Source organism: Schistocerca nitens, chromosome 9 (assembly GCF_023898315.1).
Source record: "Schistocerca nitens isolate TAMUIC-IGC-003100 chromosome 9, iqSchNite1.1, whole genome shotgun sequence".
NCBI classification, from domain to species: domain Eukaryota; kingdom Metazoa; phylum Arthropoda; class Insecta; order Orthoptera; family Acrididae; genus Schistocerca; species Schistocerca nitens.
Genome location: NC_064622.1, coordinates 508,478,201 through 508,499,947, shown reverse-complemented (window position 1 = coordinate 508,499,947; position 21,747 = coordinate 508,478,201).

Here is a 21,747-nt window from a genome sequence, read left to right as displayed (position 1 = left end):
TCATGGAATGGAAACACACAGCAACAGAACGTACCAGCGTGACTTCAAACACTTTGTTACAGGAAATATTCAAAATGTCCTCCGTTAGCGAGGATACATGCATCCACCCTCCGTCGCATGGAATCCCTGATGCGCTGATGCAGCCCTGGAGAATGGCGTATTGTATCACAGCCGTCCACAATACGAGCACGAAGAGTCTCTACATTTGGTACCGGGGTTGCGTAGACAAGAGCTTTCAAATGCCCCCATAAATGAAAGTCGAGAGGGTTGAGGTCAGGAGAGCGTGGAGGCCGTGGAATTGATCCGACTCTACCAATCCATCGGTCACCGAATCTGTTGTTGAGAAGCGTACGAACACTTCGACTGAAATGTGCAGGAGCTCCATCGTGCATGAACCACATGTTGTGTCGTACTTGTAAAGGCACATGTTCTAGCAGCACAGGTAGAGTATCCCGTATGAAATCATGATAACGTGCTCCATTGAGCGTAGGTGGAGGAACATGGGGCCGAATGAAGACATCACCAACAATGCCTGCCCAAACGTTCACAGAAAATCTGTGTTGATGACGTGATTGCACAATTGCGTGCGGATTCTCGTCAGCCCACACATGTTGATTGTGAAAATTTACAATTTGATCACGTTGGCATGAAGCCTCATCCGTAAAGAGAACAATTGCACTGAAATGAGGATAGACACACTGTTGGATGAACCATTCGCAGAAGTGTACCCGTGCAGGCCAATCAGCTGCTGATAGTGCCTGCACACGCTGTACTTGTTACGGAAACAACTGGTTCTCTCGCAGCACTCTCCATACAGTGACGTGGTCAACGTTACCTTGTACAGCAGCAACATCTCTGACGCTGACATTAGGGTTATCGTCAACTACACGAAGAATTGCGTCGTCCACTGCATGTGTCCTCGTCGTTCTAGGTCTTCCGCAGTCGCGAGTTATAGGCTGGAATGTTCCGTGCTCCCTAAGACGCCGATCAATTGCTTCGAACGTCTTCCTGTCGGGACACCTTCGTTCTGGAAATCTGTCTCGATACAAACGTACCGCGCCACGGCTATTGCCCCGTGGTAATCCATACATCAAATGGGCATCTGCCAACTCTGCTTTTGTAAACATTGCACTGACTGCAAAACCACGTTCGTGATGAACACTAACCTGCTGATGCAACGCACTGACGTGCTTGATGCTAGTACTGTAGAGCAATGAGTTGCATGTCAACACAAGCACCGAAGTCAACATTACCTTCCTTCATTTGGGCCAACTGGCGGTGAATCGATGAAGTACAGTACATACTGACGAAACTAAAATGAGCTCTAACATGGAAATTAAGCGTTTCCAGACACATGTCCACATAACATCTTTTCTTTATTTGTGTGTGAGGAACCTTTCCTGAAAGTTTAGCCGTATCTTTTTGTAACACCCTGTGGACCAATGCCTGAACTGTTACTCGAGGTAAACAGCTTTGGTAGGGGTCACAACGATCGCACACTCTGTTCCCAGTGATGGGAAGAATCCGTAAATTGTATGAATCAGTCTGTTGTTGAGATAAGAGTTTGTTGCAATGTTACGCTCGACACAGATTGTACTGACAGACAGCATATCCAGTGTCTGGTCGGATCTGTAGTTTATTTGTATCTTTCTTCAAAACCTGTCCTTTTGTGAAACCCATTAGCCTGGTTAAAGTAAATCATTGTACTTGTTGTCTTTATTTCAGATTTAAGTGTAATGATATCTGCGTGTAGCACAACTCCTTTTCCAGACCGTTTTAAAACTTCATTTAAATAGTCAACATCGTATGCACCATGTTCTATTTTCCCAGTTTCTATTCCACCATCAGTTTCTAGATAGAGTTAATTGTTAGCCTCTGTGACATTCGGAATGCTCTTGTAAGTCTCCAGTACAACCAGCGCAATACTCGACTCCCCGTTGCTTCAACCAGTCATTGGTAAGTAATTCGGGCGTAATACTGACGACCGCTCTTGTAAAGTCAGAGTATACGACATTGCATCTGAAGGTCAACTGATGGGTGGATGCAAAATGCACCTTCTTATGTTTATGCTTCATTGTAAAAGTTATGAGGATCATTATGCACAGTTTCCTACATAAGTATGTATTAAAGTCCTGGTAGCGATGAAAATTGCAGAACACAAGTCTTCTGTCGGTGAAGTATCGCTGTAACTCTCCTCGCTGCTGCAAGTCTCTAAATGAGTCAAAATAGTAGACGTTATTTGCATTTTTCTTAACATATGCCACCCAGTGGGTTCCTGGTGCCCCAGCAACATCTAAATTCACAATTCGACATTCTCCGGATTTCCGCGTAATGTTCGGTATGTATCCCACATAAACACACTATGGAATCTTGGAACGCTGAATTTTTTTGTAAGAAACGTGAGCAGATCTGCATTTGTAAGTTGTCTATACTCTAGGATAGCTAACGGCTTCTCAGAGCCATTTGAACCATTTGATCTGTTGTGATATGAAGGACGCACCCAAAGCGAGCTAGCCATTGAGAGACAAACGTCTTTGCAACCGTTTCTGCCGCTCTGTCTGTGATCGGAGTGGCCTCCGCTTATCTCGTGCATTTGTTACCACTGTTGACAAGTATTTACAGCCATCCGAAACTTGGAGTGGACCCAGATGGGCAAATCTTGCTGGTGATCCTGTGAAATTCCCAATTTCCGCGTGAGCGTGTCGTCCTACTTTGCAGTGTTGACATTGTAGGCATGCGCGAGTCCATTCCCTGACGTCCTTTTTAACTGATGGGCAGACGAAATGTGCTGTCAGTAACTTGATCGTGGCATTTGCCCAGGGTGTGTCCTGGCACGAGTATCGGCTGTAAGTGTAACCCAGTTTTGTGGTCCGTCAATAACTTCTGTAGAACAGCAAAAAATGTCGGTGTGAGCTTGACACTGTCTGGAGTGTGACCTCTTCTTGTTACTGGTGGACCTGGTGGACGTCTGCATGTCCAAGTTATGTAGCCGAGTAGCCATATTTTCCATCACGCCTTGCAGTTTCCTGATCCCCTCAGCGATGCCTGGTTTTTGTCTGTAACCTGTGGCTGCACAGCCTAACTTCGATTCTCCTAACCATTCCGATGAGTCATCAGTGGCTTCAGTTGCAGAAGTGGCAGATGACGCCACATGCGCTACGAGCGTCGACTGTAAGAGTAGCGAAATCTCTGTCAGCTGCTTGCAGTTGCTTCTCGACAGACTGTCCTTCGTACGCAATCAACGTCAGTTGAACTTGATGAGGAAGCTGCTCTCGCCAGACGTGCAGTAACAGTTCAGTGGATATCATGCTTGCGTCGACTATAGTGCGTAAATGTCTCCAAAATCCAGATGGACTTCTGTCCCCGCGTTTCTCCTGATGCATCACCCGGGAAAGTCGCTGTTCAGGTATTTCATGCACCGAGCGATCAACGCCGTTTTAAGTGTGGTGTATGGTGTATGTTCATATCAGAGACTATCGCTGTTGCCCTCTGATACAGGTTTCTAACAGCGACAGTGAGTTTTTCGCGGTCTTCGGTTTTGCGTTGTTGCACGAAGATATTCTGTATTATCGCAAACCATACGTCTGATTGCGTAGGCGTGAACGGAGGCGCTCTTAAATGCAACTGTGGAACTGTTGATAGCGGTGCGTTCGTGCGTGTAACATCCTTGGCCTGTGAGTATGCTCGCGGTGTGGCTGCTGCTACCGGAGTTTGCAAATTCGTGGATTCCGTTTTGTTATCATTATTCGGCGTTGCAAGCTCCAAAAGCCCAATCTCTTGCTTTGGACGTCATGTCTCGTCGTTTGTTGCTTGCAGAATTTTGTTAGCCTCTTCCATCTTTGGCGAAACTGCCGCACAATATTAAGTTGCGAGAACTTTTCTTATTTTTTTCTCGGGGTCACTAATTACGTAGGCAACACATTAAACCCCCATACAGCTTTGCACTAAATACTTTAAATCAACACGCCGATTTACTTTATGCAACGATTATGCCCGACTGAAAGCACTCGCGGTGGAGCGTTTTCTGCGAGAGGAAGTGAAGATCCCAGCGACCGATATTATCAGCATACTCTTGTTGATCGTCAGCAGCACGGTCTATGTTGAATTCATTAACGACACTGTGTGAGAAAGCATCCTACGTGAGACCAAATAGGGGCTCCGCTTCTGTCATGCCGATGGCAATGTTGGGGCGGTGACCGTCGACCACGCAGGCCTAGGTATGCACACGATAGGCATTTACGAATTGCTATTCGAACTTCCTGCTGAGGAAGTCGACGCAGCACTACGACCATACGGCACAGTCCACGGCCATACTGAGGAAAGTGGACACAGTTTCGGACGTATCCTGCCCTAAACGGCGTCCGACAGGCCACCATTGATCTCCGAAGCCACGTGCCGTCCTACTTACAGATCGGCGGATGCCGTGCAATGATTATATACGACGGCCAGCCTCGGACCTGTTCCGGGCGCAGCAAAGGAGGCCACCTTAGATCCGAATGCCTACAATGGCGTATTACGCAACTTGCAGCTGCCGAAGGACCACGCACGTCGCAACCTACAGTGCTACCGGTGACCGACGCCGCTGCTCTAGCTTCTCCTAGCGCTTTGCAACATCGCCCGGACGCCACAAACGACCCCAACCAGACCCCGACGGAGAGCGCCTTCGACAGCCCGCAGCCTCGGCCGGCCGTCGACGCCGCTGACCCTATCCTCGGTGACAGGATGGAGACCGACTCGCCCATCGTCCCTGTGGCGGCTTTCCTGCCAGAGCGACGCGACTCCCTTCCGTCGTCGGACACGAAGGGTTGCATAAGGAAACAACGTGCTCCGAAACATCGCAAGAGAAGGCGCCGCACCGTTTCCGGCCAAGAGGAGACGATGCAAGTCGAGGATGACGCAACCGTCGACCAGCACAATGCCTCCGAATCCGCTACTACCGACGAAGACGTTATGAGTGCGAAGACATCCAGCGATGTGGCTGCTCCCGTCTCCCCAACGCCCTTGTGGTCGCTAAACTAATTAATGGACACATCACAGCCGACACTAACCACGCACCATTCAACATCTTCTGCAGACAAAATGGGCTATACACCGGTGCCCGCGTGACACGAGGGGGTGGTCCAGGAGCAGGATCCGTTTCGAGACCCTGCGTCGTCGGGGCCGATCCACTACCCATACTCTCTCTCTCTTTTTATTTATGAAGAGACGTGGTCCTTTCAGCTATAGTCCTTTCCCGATGGCTGCTGCTTCCATCGTGTGTTTATGTCGTCTTATTTCGTGTAGCTGCTCCTGGAACTACCAGTCACTGAACGCATCACTGAGAGACCTGCCATGTCTGGGATGAGGACTGGGACAAGCCTGCCTGATGGCTTGCGTATCGGCAAAACCCTCACTTTTACCGGCATATGCCACTAGTAGTAGAGCAAAGAGACATCTGGTGAACTTTTAATACCAAATTAATCGCCCAAATGAATTAATTGATCAATTAACTACACCCACTCGCTGATGACATCATGGATTTTCCCCCACCGCCAGTGGGTCCCTTCTCTCCTACCTCAGGCAAATCCTGATCCCTCACCTGTTCCATCCCCCTTCCCTCCTCGCACCCCACCCCTGAAAATGAGTGGAAATGCAATTTATTGGTGGGAATATCAAATTTTGTGTGTCCACCTTGAGAGGACACCGTTGGCCCTCCACACTACCTTTCCCTCCTCCACCTGTGAGGGAGTTTCAGTCTATGCTGAGCTGCCAAATGGGATGGACATGTTTTTATTTTCTATGATGTGTTCAATGCACAAGGTGTATGTGTCAGACAAAAAAGAGTTTAATAGCTATGTTGCCTGTAATCATGCAGCTGAGAACTGTGTCCACAGCTACCTGCACAATGCTTGAATTTGCAGAAGCCAAGGAAGTACAAAACATTGTTTATTTATACAATTTGAAGTGGCAAGGGTGGGTGCCACTGATCGGGCACTAGACAGTAGTTCCAACCAGTCTTTCCAATAACTGCTGGATGAGGAGAATGAAACTAGAAAATCTGAAAAGGGAAATGCAAAGCCTCAATCTAGATATAGTAGGGGTCAGTGAAGTGAAGTGGAAGGAAGACAAGGATTTCTGGTCAGGTGAGTATCGGGTAATATCAACAGCAGCAGAAAATGGTATAACAGGTGTAGGATTCGTTATGAATAGGAAGGTAGGGCAGAGGGTGTGTTACTGTGAACAGTTCAGTGACCGGGTTGTTCTAATCAGAATCGACAGCAGACCAACACCGACAACGATAGTTCAGGTATACATGCAGACGTCGCAAGCTGAAGATGAACAGATAGAGAAAATGTATGAGGATATTGAAAGGGTAATGCAGTATGTAAAGGGGGACGAAAACCTAATAGTCATGGGCGACTGGAATGCAGTTGTAGGGGAAGGAGTAGAAGAAAAGGTTACAGGAGAATATGGGCTTGGGACAAGGAATGAAAGAGGAGAAAGACTAATTGAGTTCTGTAACAAGATTCAGCTAGTAATAGCGAATACCCTGTTCAAGAATCACAAGAGGAGGAGGTATACTTGGCAAAGGCTGGGAGATTCGGGAAGATTTCAATTAGATTACATCATGATCAGACAAAGATTCCGAAATCAGATTCTGGACTGTAAGGCGTACCCAGGAGCAGATATAGACTCAGATCACAATATAGTAATGATGAAGAGTACGCTGAAGTTCAAGACATTAGTCAGGAAGAATCAATACGCAAAGAAGTGGGATACGGAAGTACTAAGGAATGACGAGATACGTTTGAAGTTCTCTAACGCTAGAGATACAGCAATAAGGAACAGCGCAGTAGGCAGTACAGTTGAAGACGAATGGACATCTCTAAAAAGGGCCATCATAGAAGTTGGGAAGGAAAACATAGGTACAAAGAAGGTAGCTTCAAAGAAACCATGGGTAACAGAAGAAATACTTCAGTTGATTGATGAAAGGAGAAAGTACAAACATGTTCCGGGAAAATCAGGAATACAGAAACACAAGTTGCTGAGGAATGAAATAAATAGGAAGTGCACGGAAGCTAAGACGAAATGGCTGCAGGAAAAATGTGAAGACATCGAAAAAGATATGATTGTCGGAAGGACAGACTCAGCATACAGGAAAGTCAAAACAGCCTTTGGTGACATTAAAAGAAATGGTGGTAACATTAAGAATGCAACGGATATTCCACTGTTAAATGCAGAGGAGAGAGCAGATAGGTGGAAAGAATACATTGAAAGCCTCTATGAGGGTGAAGATTTGGCGGATGTGGTAGAAGGAGAAACAGGAGTCGATTTAGAAGAGATAGGGGATCCAGTATTAGAATCGGAATTTAAAAGAGCTTTGGAGGACTTACGGTCAAATAAGGCAGAAGGGATAGATAACATTCCATCAGAATTTCTAAAATCATTGGGGGAAGTGGCAACAAAGCGACTATTCACGTTGATGTGTAGAATATATGAGTCTGGCGACATACCATCTGACTTTCGGAAAAGCATCATCCACACAATTCCGAAGACGGCAAGAGCTGACAAGTGCGAGAACTATCGCACAATCAGCTTAACAGCTCATCCATCGAAGCTGCTTACAAGAATAATATACAGAAGAATGGAAAAGAAAATTGAGAATGCGCTAGGTGACGATCAGTTTGGCTTTAGGAAAAGTAAAGGGACGAGAGAGGCAATTCTGACGTTACGGCTAATAATGGAAGCAAGGGTGAAGAAAAATCAAGACACTTTCATAGGATTTGTCGACCTGGAAAAAGCGTTCGACAATATAAAATGGTGCAAGCTGTTCGAGATTCTGAAAAAAGTAGGGGTAAGCTATAGGGAGAGACGGGTCATATACAATATGTACAACAACCAAGAGGGAATAATAAGAGTGGACGATCAAGATCGAAGTGTTCGTATTAAAAAGGGTGTAAGACAAGGCTGTAGCCTTTCGCCCCTATTCTACAATCTGTACATTGAGGAAGCAATGATGGAAATAAAAGAAAGATTCAGGAGCGGAATTAAAATACAAGGTGAAAGGATATCAATGATACGATTCGCTGATGACATTGCTATCCTGAGTGAAAGTGAAGAAGAATTAAATGATCTGCTGAACGGAATGAACAGTCCAATGAGTACACAGTATGATTTGAGAGTAAATTGGAGAAAGACGAAGGTAATGAGAAGTAGTAGAGATGAGAACAGCGAGAAACTTAACATCAGGATTGATGGTCACGAAGTCAATGAAGTTAAGGAATTCTGCTACCTAGGCAGTAAAATAACCAATGACGGACGGAGCAAGGAGGACATCAAAAGCAGACTCGCTATGGCAAAAAAGGCATTTCTGGCCAAGAGAAGTCTACTAATATCAAATACCGGCCTTAATTTGAGGAAGAAATTTCTGAGGATGTACGTCTGGAGTACAGCATTGTATGGTAGTGAAACATGGACTGTGGGAAAACCGGAACAGAAGAGAATCGAAGCATTTGAGATGTGGTGCTATAGACGAATGTTGAAAAGTAGGTGGACTGATAAGGTAAGGAATGCGGAGGTTCTACGCAGAATCGGAGGGACAGGATGATAGGACATCTGCTAAGACATGAGGGAATGACTTCCATGGTACTAGAGGGAGCTGTAGAGGGCAAAAACTGTAGAGGAAGACAGAGATTGGAATACGTCAAGCAAATAATTGAGGACGTAGATTGAAAGTGCTACTCTGAGATGAAGAGGTTAGCACAGGAAAGGAATTCGTGGCGGGCCGCATCAAACCAGTCAGTAGACTGATGACCAAAAAAAAAAAATAAGCTCCCCAGTTGGTCAGTCGGAGTGAGTTTGGGTCTGTCATTCGTCACCAGTTGCTGGTCTGTCTCTCGTTCGTATTTGTGCGGCAGTTAGTGTCTGTCTGTCGTTCGGAGTACTAGTACTTCTTCGTTCGGATCAAACTTTAAAGCCTGCAAAATGAGTCTTGCCACTCCGCCAGTAACAGAACTCAGCTAGTGGTCGCCCGGTCGGGGCTGAGGTCCTGCATCTGAGTCTGCGCGTTAGGCCGCCAGTCTGCTGGAGTTGCTCGGGCAACGGCAACGGTCATTGGCGGTTGGATCTATCGGTTGGTCGGTCGCACACTGAGGCACAAGACGACTTGTCAGCCTTGAGCGTCGGCGCATGTGACGTCGCCACGTGAGTCCAGTGGGCCGCCCTTTATAGCGAGGGGTAGTGGCTTCGCGGCCAACACGAGAGCAACAGGAGTCAACCCACGACATCGGTCTGGCTGGTGCGAGCTGCGACGCCGTGAGACGGGAGATCGGCGCGCCTTCCTGCGTCCGTTGAAGTAGCTGGCAGCGGACGGTTCGGGAGAGCGTTTTGGGGGTGCTGCGCCAGGTCTTCGCCAGACATCGCAGTTTATTAGAAGTTAAGTGATTCGTGATATGTTGTTTCATTTACTTGTTAAATTCTATTTGTTTTCTTGGTCAGTCTCTCGTCCCCAGCGTGCTCGTCTGTCTCTCGTCCACATTTGTTAGGCAGTTAGTGTCTGTCTGTCCGTCGGTCTGCTGTAAATTAATAGTTGTCTCTGTTTGTCGGATTCGGTGTCAACGAATTTATTGCTTGAAGTGTAACGGCCGAATTCCTGAAATATGCTTTTATCTTGCCTATCATCTTGAGAGGCGGTATATGTGTAATATAGAGCAAGTTTGGCCAACCTTGTATATTTATGTAAGACTGCCTTTCATGGGTTTTTATTTAAATGGTCATTTTAGTATATAAAGTTGCCACCCTTCCACCGTAAGACCTTTTTTTTTATTATTTTTTTAAAATCAAGTTGCACCTTCAGTGGCAAGCTAATCTTTTAATGTTAGTGTTTTGTACCATTTCCATCCCTCTTACGGAGTGCATAGTTTATATGCTTGTGTGAGTTGTTAAAATTTTTAGTTTAAAGTAATTTGGTGTGTTGCAGATTTGCACCAGTGTAGTCTTTCAGAGGTTGTTGTGAGCGGTCGTGACTACAGCCGTGTCAAAAGGGAGCGGCAAGTTTCTCAGCCTGAAAGCTCATACAGTCAAAAATTTGTTCTTTCTGCCTCTGAATAAATTGTAACTTGATATTTAGAGGGTGCTTTGTGGTTATAATTTTAAATCTGTTTCTAAAAAAAAAAAGGCTTTAGGGATAAAATTTCCATTTGTTGAAAGAAATTTGATTTGTTTTCATCAGTTACCCACTGGCAACTACTTCCACGCTCTCATAGTGTGATTAAATGTGTTAATGTTCTTGATGAATGAACATTCATCAATTCACGGTTCAATGAGAGTTACCACCCATTTTGTTATTGGAAGAAGTGACTATATAGTCTGTGGGAAGGCTCCAGAGATATCACGGAAGCATCTGTGGTGGTTACCTAGCTAGTGTAATCCGAGTGCCGGAAAAAAATTGCTCACCATATGAAGAGACTCTCATGATCAGTTTAAGTAATTAGACTATCAATTTGATATGAGGACATGCCAGCAGGTGGGTGAAAGTTTTAGTGGCAATCACGCTTTTTTTCGTTACAGTGGGATCTTTTAACAAAATTTGGATCACCCACCCTATCAGAGAGAGATGATCATCGTAAAAAAATAAGCTGTATTGCCGAATTTATAAGTTGATACAATGTGTAAATCTGATATTTACAGCTTCTGTATGCTGTTACCTTGAGAGGCTTTGTATGTGATGAGGTATTTGTTTAAGAGAATTTGAAAGTGAGGAGGCATTCTGTGACAGAGGTACAGCATGCACTTAGCATTTCATCATGAGCCAAAAATAGTTTAATATTCTAATCCTGTGAAGCAGGATATAGTAGATATTAAGCTGATAAGAAAAGAAGTTTTTTACCTGATGATAAGTTACTTAGAGGAAATATACCATATGCCATAGTGTTGTACAGGATTTTCACAACAAATAACGATACTTTAGCGATGTGGAAAAATGTGTACGGTCTTTTTCCTTCTATCTTCGAAAATAACTCATACATATAGAAGGAATCTACAATTCATCTCAGAAATTCGAGATGTGTTGACAAACCAACATCCCCATTTCAGGTCTTTTAAACTGAGGAGTAGAGACAGCGATGGAACTGCAATTAGTCCAAGTTGCTCCACATCGTTTCGCGGCCAGTGGCAGGAGTGGACATGAGGGGTGGGGCGACTGAAAGTCACACATGAAGGTTGTGACGAGTGGCGCAATATGCCCTGTAGATAGCACTGGACGTCTTGTGACTGGAGGTGACTGGTCAGTTATATTCTTTTCATCTTGAGACGCCTTGTTCATGTAAGGCAATGAACAGTACATTCATAAAAAATATCATATGACATAATTCCCATGTTTCTGTTGGACAGGTTGCGAACTGGATCAGTTGGTTCCCAAACCTCAAGGTCATCACACAAAATTTGATATTTCCACCAATAAATTTCAATCTCCCGCCATTTACAGCGGTGGAGGGAGGGTAGGAGAAGGGTGAAGGGATGGGTGAGGGATCAAGTTATCCCACGGGGGTGGGTGAAGTGACCCACATGCTGGTTGGGGAAAACCCATGACTTCTTCAGTGGTGGGTGTAATTAATTGATCAATTAATTAATTTGCATAATAAATTTGATATCAAAAGAGTGCGCAGGCTTGCTTTGCCCTACTACTATCGCTGCCAGGATATAGATTTTTAAACACACCTTACCTGGCTTCTTCCCTTCATACTCATTGTTGTCTTCTTCTTGTTCCTCTTTAGTGCATAACATTCTGCGTTCACAGCCAAGCCCAACTTAATTTCATCACGTATTTTTTATCAGCTAAAAACGCTGTAATGCACAGCCCTTTACCGTCATCCTTTTTCGCAATATCCATTAAAATATATGAGATCTGTTCAAAAAATTTCAGAACTTTGTCCAAAACATTATCCTACGCTTACCTTTTACTTATTGTGGATGCTCTTCTTCGAAATACTCTCCTCCACGATTGATACACAGCTCCCTGCGCCACTTCCATTTCCGGCAACAGTCTTGGTACGCCTCTTGCTGGATCGCGCGAAGCGCCATCTGTTAATTTTCTTTTATCTCGTCTATCGTTGCAAATCTTCAAATCTTCGTCTATTCAAAGTTGTTTTTGACTTTTGAAATGAAAAAAAGGCCGCAGGGGCCAGGTCTGGAGATTACGGATGATGAGACACTACAGTGATTTCGTTTCTTGTGCAATAGTCACACACCAACAGAGATCAATGTGCGGGTGTGTTATTGTGATGCAAGAGCCATAAATTGTTTCGACACATTTAATGCCGTTTCCTTCTCACATTTTCTCGCAGGCGTTGCAACACGTCCCAAAAGCACCAGCGATTAACACTTTGTGCTTGTGACACGAATTTCGTTCCAGACACGAGTAACGTCGATAGAGGCCTAATGACATCCTGAACGACAGTCGTCTTTAACTTGTCTTCCGGCCATTTTCAAACCGTGTGAATCATTCGTAACACCGATTACAGCTTAAGCAGTCACCACTTAAGGATTCCTCCATCACTTGGTGTGTGTCTGTAAAGTTTTTCTTAACTTCCACGTAAAATTTAATGCAGACGCGTACTCCTCTAACTCTGCCTTCTCTTAGTTCGCAAACTGTGCGAAACAAAGTTCTACTCAATACAGGTCTGAACAATAATTAACAGACATACAACAATGAAACTTCCGGCAGTTAGACATTAAACACAGGTGTGCGCATGGTTCTCAACCGCATGTCGCCCCACACATCATTGGCTCGAAATTACGAATGTTCCCTAATTGTTTGAACAAACCTTGTATTTGAATCCATTATTCTCATGTGAATATTCTCTCATACCTACAAGCTCAGCCTGCCATAAGTCATCCAAACCTTTAATCATAACATGCCTATGAGGGTATGTTTTGTGTGCTTGTTTGTGCTGTTCTTGAACTACATCCATACTCATTCGATTGTATCTTTCCCTCTAAGCTCTGAAATTAGTGAGACAACCTCATTCGAATGAGCAGTATGCCCACAGCACCTGATCCCATGGGCAGTTGTAGTCGATCTGTTATCTCATTGTATTCGTTCTGGTATATATGGCTGACACTTTTATGATGAATGTCAATAGCAACACCACTATTATACTGACTGTATAATAATAATGATTTTATAATGTCTTTGTATTTTGCACTGTTTTTGACTTCCTGCTTTCCTGTGTGCACCGGTCGACTGCATTATTTCACCATACATCTCCAGATTTGTGGTTAAAAATTTTATTGTTTTTGAGGTTTTTTTTTCATTTAAAGTTATGGTCTGCAGGCTCAAAATGTATGATTTTGCACCACTGACACCGAACATTTTTCTATCCTAGCGTCGCTATGTTGGTTAATGAAATTGGCAATAGCATCATCGTTGTCGTTGTGTAATTTCTCTGGGAGCTCATCGAGAGATTCAGTAACTGGCTTAAAGGTTTCTCTCAGTGTCTGCTCTCGATCCAAATGTCCTAACCTTAGCAGCCGGAACTTCTCTCGAACAGCCTTTCATGCAGTGGTGACCTAATGCTTAGCCGACATCTTGCTATATACTAAGCAATGATGATATGGCGGCGTTTCCCAATGTAGTGTTATAGACCCTTTGCTGTTCGTTATCTATATAAACGATTTGGGACAAACCTGAGTAGCCGTCTTAGGTTATTTTCAGATGACGCTGTCGTTTATCGACTAATAAAGGCACCAGAAGATCAAGACAAATTGCAAAACTGTTTAGAAAAGATATCTGTATGGTGCGAAAACTGGCAGTTGACCGTCCGTCCATCTTCTTTTAGAATACTGCTGCGCCATGTGGGACCATTACCAGATAGGATTGATGCAATACATCAAAAAAAGTTCAAAGAAGGGCAGCACGTTTTGTATTGTGGCGAAACATAGGAGAGTGTGTCACTGAAATGATACAGGATTTGGGGTGGACATAACTAAAACAAAGGCGGCAGAATCTCGTCACGTGATTCTGGTCATCAACTTTCTCCTCCGCATGCGAAAATATTTTGTTGACACCTACCTACACAGGGAGGAACGATCATCATGATAAAATAAGGGAAATCACAGCTTGTACGGAAAGATATAGGTGTTCGTTCTTTCCGTGTGCTATATGAGGTTGGAATAATAAAGAATTGTGAAGGTGGTTTGATGAACCCTCTGCCAGACACTTAAATATGACGACGAGTATCCATGTAGATGTAGATGCAGATGCTATAGACAGCGCGAGGTCAGCACAGTAAATGTCTGGAGATGGAGAATGGATGTAGTGTTCTGCACGACACAATTCATCCCATTCCATCTCGACAAACAGCACTTTAACACTTCTCGATGATTTGCACTCTCTAACACAACACCCCAGTCACTGTCCGTTGAGCCTTCTATGTCAGTATTTAGGCACTTCGAAACACTAGCTGTTAAATTACTATTTGAAGTAAAAAGCAGTAGAGCAATGGCAGGAATCATCAGCTTCTCATCCACCACCTAGAAGTAACTCCGGAATGTCCTGGGATGGTTCGTATGTCAGGGACCAGTACCGAGCTGCACCATGTGGTGTAGGGACCACAACACAGTCCTTCTGAGAGTTGTCTTCGTTACACAAATCAGTAAGTGGGATGGCTGCCAGCAACTCGTTGTCCTGCTCCAAAATGCTGGTCAGGTGCGTTACAGGATCCCATGGTACTGCTACTGCTGCTGGCAGTGACACACTGGAGTTCACTGCAGGCCTGGAGAAGCCGATGGTGGCTCTTGCTGGTCCAGACATGTTGGAGGTCATTGCTGGCCCAGATATGCCAGGGGCAGCTGAACAAACAATAAACATCCACAGACAATGACATGGAGTTGAACAAAGGCAACTTGACAATGAAGAGAAGGAACCACTATGTGCAGTAATAGTAGCAAAGATACGTAATGAGTAAACACTTTTTCGCTTCCTCTGAGATATCGAAGGGAGATGAGGATCTTGACTGCTGTTGACACGATTCTTGCACTAACTGACTGTAATGGGCAGCACATCCATCTTATATCCCCCGACATCGCGATCACGTGATCGGATGTAGTGTTCCCATTGTTCCTATTGGTTCCCACCAATTTTCAAGTGGAGGAGGGGCTGAATGCTGTGCTCCTATTGGTTCCTGAGGAAAGTGGTGGAGGTGAAAAAACCCATTTCAAGTGCCCAATGTGGCAGTTTTATGAACTAGCTCAGTCGAGGCCTGCACGTCATGGGGAACACCTTTGGTTCATTTTGTCTGGGGTAGTGGAACAGGACGAGGTTCTCTTCTGCACTGTGGTTCAGCCCTGTGTGGAGGCCTCTCTCCCAACCTGTGCATGCAGGAATATGGTACATGAAGCGGTAGGTGTGGCTGCGGCTGCCCCTCCTCCTCACCAGCACGTCTAACCTCTGGTCCGAGCGAAGACATAATTGAAAGATTTTTAAGTGTCATTACATAAGGTGAGTTATGCTGACATCGATTTCATGATGCTGCTCCTCACATGATCGGAAATAAACGATCCATTTAATTACTTGCTTTTGGTGTATTTTACAAGACCCACATTTTCCCAAATCAAATAAACACCAGACAACGATGACATTTTCCCACCAAATAAAAGAGAGATCCAACCACTTGCGAACTGAATTTTATAAATAAACAGTATATCCTTTGCTACGTAATTAACACTGATTTCAATTTTGTGTTGTGAGATCCTTCCTCTCCAAGCACAGTCTTTTTCTCACCAATTTTCATGTGAGGAGAGGAGGCAGACAGGGGAAGACGAGGGGGGCTGGGCTATTCCCCAGAGGGGGAGGGGTTACTTAATTTATCAATTAATTAGTCAATTAAATTGATATTAAAATGTGCTTTTACTGTCAAGGGGGAGGGTTGGGGAGTTCACAGAGAGGTAGAGCAGGAGGAGTGGGAGATGTGACGGGGGTGGGGGTTCTCAGATGGACGTATTATCCTCATGGGATCGTAAATCAACCCTCACAGGGTCATGAAGCACTTGGCAGAGTAATAGGTTAAGGTCATAAATCCTTCATCTGTCACAATTTAATTAATTTACACATCAATTTGATATCAAAAGTGTGCCAGAACAGACACTGCCGTACTACTGTCGTGGCACTGAATGTGAGAAGTTGAACATGGTAGGGAAGCTAGAAAATCTTAAAAGGGAAATGCTAAAGCTCAGTCTAGATATACTGGTCGTCAATGAAGTGAAATGGAAAGAAAATAGGAGTTTCTGGTTGCTTGATCTTCATTGGTAAATATGGAAGTGGAGGGCTGGGTAAGAGGGGTAGGAGAGTAAGAGCTTGGGGTTCCACTGGGTGACATTGATCAATTCCTGGTAATTCTCCTGAAAGGAAGGAGTAGAGATGGCCAGGGAGCCCAAGGGTGTACTGTGGTCTCATACCAGATGTGTAACCTGACACCACATCTGATAAGATCATTATCTTGGCATAAACTCTCCTTGATAACCTACTGATTAGCAGTTGCAGTGGTATAACATCACTACCCTGTATTGAGATCTGTGAGCTGCCAAGATCCTGCAGCCTTTCTCCATGCCTGTCAAGATGCTTTGGAAAGGGTGCTCACTGGAAGTGATGAATCGCCCTACGTTTACGTGTGTTTGAATACCCACTGCTATCCTACTTAGATGAACTCAGAAATTTCTCTGTCCCCACCATTTAACAGTCCTGTACTCTGGCAAGCTATATGTTGTTACAAGTGGCTTGAGAAAATTACTTTTTGTGCATAATCAAACGACTTAAATTCATCGTCTTTTTAAGGATGGGGTGACCAGCCCCATGCATACTACCACTGAATTCGCAAATGTATATGGAATTCGAATCTGTGATTGTAAAAGAGCAGTTTTAATTTTACTTCACCCCCTCTCTTTTTACTGGGACTAGGCTGGTCCGTAATAGAGAAACCGACATGTGCTCTAAACGTCTCTGAAAAGACATTGTGTTCACTACTTTGGTAAGCTTTGTACTACTGTGGGAATATTATCATGAAAATTACTCGTGTTTAGATGAAATGCCGCACAAAACACTTACTGTTTCTTGTCGTAGCGCAGGAAATTGTTAATCTCAGTGACCTTTATTAGTGCCGCTTCCCTTGATTGGCCTAACTAATGTCATTTCTTGTACTGCACTTTATTTCACTACTTTTGAAACTAGGTGAGTGCCCAGTGTCGACAGTGTATGCATTGACATCAATCAGTCTCCTTCTCGCTTTCTCCGTCCTTCACCCCCTCCCCCCCACCCCGTCCATCTTCTCCATAGCCTCTTTCTATCCACCTCCTCCACCCCTCTCTGCCCAGCTCCTCCCCCTCCCTGCCCATCTGTTCCTCCTCTCTCTCCCTGTTCGCTGGCTCCTCTTTCTTTTCTCTATTCCTCGCTTCCTATCCCCTCTCACAGCCCGCTTCCCCCTCTTCCCTTTCTCTGCCCATTTCCTCTCTCTGTTCAGTTCCACCTTCCGCATCTCTCTGCCTATCTCTTCCTCCTCATGTCTCTGTCCATCTCCTCCTCTTTTATTTCTCTGTCGATCTCCTCCTCCCCCCATCTCTCTCCACGTTATCACGTTCAGCCCAATAGGAAACTGGTGGTTCTAATCTCCACGATATTTATTTCCAAGTCGTAGGTACATGTATACAAAATTTGGCTGAAATCCCCCCAGAGGCTTATGATGACGTTTTTAACCGTGGGTTTGCCCGCGTACGCACGTCAAATATATTTCGCATGTGTTTAACATATTTCATACATATCTGAACACATATTTCACCTGTAACGAATTTCCACTCAGCTCAATGTTTATGACGTCATATCTCCTGAAGTATGTGCTTCACAACGACATAATTTTGCGGGTATATCCGGTGGTATATGTGGCTACTGTATGCTTAATGTGTCGTAAATAGAGTTAGTAGTAAAGAAGTACTAAAAAATCATGGACGATGTGGCAGTTCTTCAGGTATCTCAGTGTTTATGTCGTCATATCTGCTGAACTATGTGTCATGTCATGATATATTTTTCTAGGTTCATTCAGCTGGATATGTGAATACCGTACGCAAAATTTATCGCGAATACAGTCAGTAGTAAAGAGATAACAAATTATAACGTGATGCTTCATGCCGTAGTTTCACTGCATGAATATCGAAAATATAGTAAGACATGAAGTGTTTTCATTATTTTGTGAGGTTTCCAGAGCGAAGAAGCTTCGTAAACGTTCGAAATTATGTGTAAAATTTGTTTCAAGTCATTAAGTGCTCTTATTCTGTAATAATAGATGACTGAAGTATGGGGTATCCACGTATCATAGATTACACTTCTTTTTCACCGCCATCCCTTTGATACGTAGGCGGTTCTTATTCCCGCAGCGATTCTTTCCAGACAGCAGGTGATATGTGTACCATGTTTGGTTGAAATCGGTGATGTGGAGATGTGCAACATACATACGTACATAGATATACAGTATATGTACATGCATTTTTAAAATATGTGTGGATTCACAAGTCTTCAACATAACTTTGTCCTGCTATGACTCTGCCCAGATCTCCTCACGCTGCCATGTTCGACTCTGAATGCTCAACTGAACCGAGAAACTCGCACGCACGCTCGAATATTGTAAAAACTGCCCGTTGTTAGCAAGACAGCGTCCAACATACGTCCGCCTCCCGCTGAACTTGGCAACCGGTAGAAATGATACCTTGACAACTTGTTGCTCATTAATTGCTGATTAATTAATAGTAGCAAATTAATTCTGTTCGAGAGCAAGGGATGTCCCCCTATTTTTACAGCAGAAACTGATGTCCCGTTTTATTTGCCCTTTTCCCTTAAAATTAGATGAAGTCATGACTTGTATAAAAGATAAAATTTAGGTTGCTGGTACTGTCATCCGGTAAATGACAGTTGTTGTTGTTGTTGTGGTCTTCAGTCCTGAGACTGGTTTGATGCAGCTCTCAATGCTACCCTATCCTGTACAAGCTTCTTCATCTCCCAGTACCTACTGCAACCCACATCCTTCTGAATGTGCTTAGTGTATTCATCTCTTGGTCTTCCTCTACGATTTTTACCCTCCACGCTGCCCTCCAATGCTAAATTTGTGACCCCTTGATGCCTCAGAACATGTCCTACTAACCGGTCCCTTCTTTTTGTCAAGTTGTGCCACATACTCCTCTTCTCCCCAATTCTATTCAGTACTTCATCATTAGTTATGTGATCTACCCATCTAATCTTCAGCATTCTTCTCTAGCACCACATTTCGAAAGCTTCTATTCTCTTCTTGTCCAAACTATTTATCGTCCATGTTTCACTTCCATACATGGCTACACTCCATACAAATACTTTCAGAAACGACAGAAACGAAATGACAGTATTCTGTTTAATAATATTGCAACTCTATAGTTGAATGCCTGAACTTCTGGAACAAAAGAAAATCGTCCGATATGCAACGTTTGTGGTTAAGTAGCAGTCGAATATTGTTCGTGTTACGTTTAAAATGTGCTATTCTAACGAAAATGATAGTGTTTCACTTTCACCAGAAAAAAAAAGGACAAGTGCAAACGAATGAGTAGTCATCAGATATTTTGGGAGGGATCTCGTACTTCGATAAAGACGGAGGACGGTGTATAACGGAATCTCGAGGAGCTTTCGTCGCGAGGTCTAGATTCCAGCGGTCGCAGACCAGCTGTGAGTTATCAGCTGCTATCAGCGTCTCCTAACGACCGCCAGCACGTGATCGTCCGGCACGTGTCATCGGTCTGCGCAAACCAGCTGCCAGGTTCCCTTCTGCCAGGTTCCCTTACCAGATGCGTCCTGGAAACGTCGCCGAGGTTCGTGGTTATCTGACCACTGCACGAAAACTGTGTTAGTGGGTGTATAGGGTGACGCCTTGATGTGAAAAAATCGCCTACAGAAAGTACAGACATTTCTTCATCCTAAATCAATAATTAAGACCTTTGCTTAAAGGGACGAAGGCGGAAGTGCTGTGGTGGGACAGTGACTGCTGAATACAATTTGACATAAAATGACAATTTCGAGAGCGGTCATATGGTGTACAAATGTTTTATTTATTTGTCTTGATCGCAAACTTCTTTGAGCAGAATTACTGTTTTCGGCTTTGGAATAGCCATCTTCTGAATGATCGATAGAAATACTAAAAAATATTATTAGCTTACTGGCTAATAACTTGATAGATTAAGATTACGAACATTGATAGTAATATAAACACGATACACTTCTCATTCTGCTGCACTGCAACAAGTCACAACCATGTAGATATAAAGTGTCAGTATTGCCAAGCATACTTCAATCGGTTATATAGAGGATGCAAAGCTATCGTGGAGGTTGTTCATGCATACACTGCATTCATATCGTACAGATAGCTATAAGAAGTAATTAAAAACAGGTTGATTTAAAAGTACAATTATTTAAAATATTTTCATTTCTAAACAAAAAAAAGTAGCCATGTGAAGAATCCATTTGTCTTCTGACGGTTTACAGCTGATCAAAATTTAACAAAATGTTCAAGAAATAAAAATCCACCACCTCGAATATCAGACTGTAGCTAACAGAGACTAACTTAGAACTAGGTGCAGCTTGCAGCACCTAGCGACCGTTGCTGCACTGCGTTATAAATTATGCACTCTCACATTTATTTTATTGAAATGGTCGTGTAATATGTTTCTTGCTTACTACTTCACGTATGTTTGCTCTCTATTTTTATTTGTATTTAAATAGAAATGTGGGTAACAGTCATATGTAAAAGTATTAGAAATTGTCCCATCTTATCGTTTTAATTTAGGTACAAGTTTTTTGAGGCACTATTTGTCTATTTACTCGTAGTGATACAAGTTACACGAGAAGCTGGTTTCGGCGATTTGCCAGTATTAAGTGTACTTGTGAAGATGGTACAATACGTATAATATTGTTTCTTGCGTCTGCGTTAGTCTGTGTCTACATATGACAGCTTATGATTACAGCTTAGCTGATATGATGTGGAATATGACATGGTCGATATGGCATCTTTACTTTTTATTTACGTGATATAGTAATTTTTTGACAGCGTCAGTTCCAACGATGCCGTGTGTTTACAATGGTATTTCTGTTCAGCGGAATGTCAGTGATTACGTTTAATTTTGTAGTTTTCACGTAAATGATAAATGTTCATGGATTCCGTTTTGCTACCATTCTTCGGCGTTGCAAGCTCCAAAAGCCCAATCTCTTGCTTTGGACGTCGTGTCTCGTCGTTTGTTGCTTGCAGAATTTTGTTAGCCTCTTCCATCTTTGGCGAAACTGCCGCACAATATTAAGTTGCGAGAGCTTTTCTTATTTTTCCCGGAGTCACCAATTATGTAGGCAACAAATTAAACCCACATACACCTTTGCACAAAATGCTTTGTTTTTCCAACTCGGAAAACTAACAGTCAAAGAGAAAAAGCTTAAATGTAACGTCCGCTGCACTTGCATAAAGTAAACGAAGCATGCATCGCTGGCTTCTCTCACGTTCCCACACAGCCCCCCCACCCCCCCCACCCCCCACCCGTTAAAGTGCGGAGTACCCGGGATAAATGGGTACTTAAACTTGATTTGTCTCCCTGCTCTCGTACGGACGACTTGTTGCTGCGGGGATGAGGGAGCCGTTGTGGGCTGTTGCGTTGTGGTTCCATGCCCTCTTGCCATGGGTTCTTTTGCCATATCATGCGTAGTGTGTTCCAAACATTGGT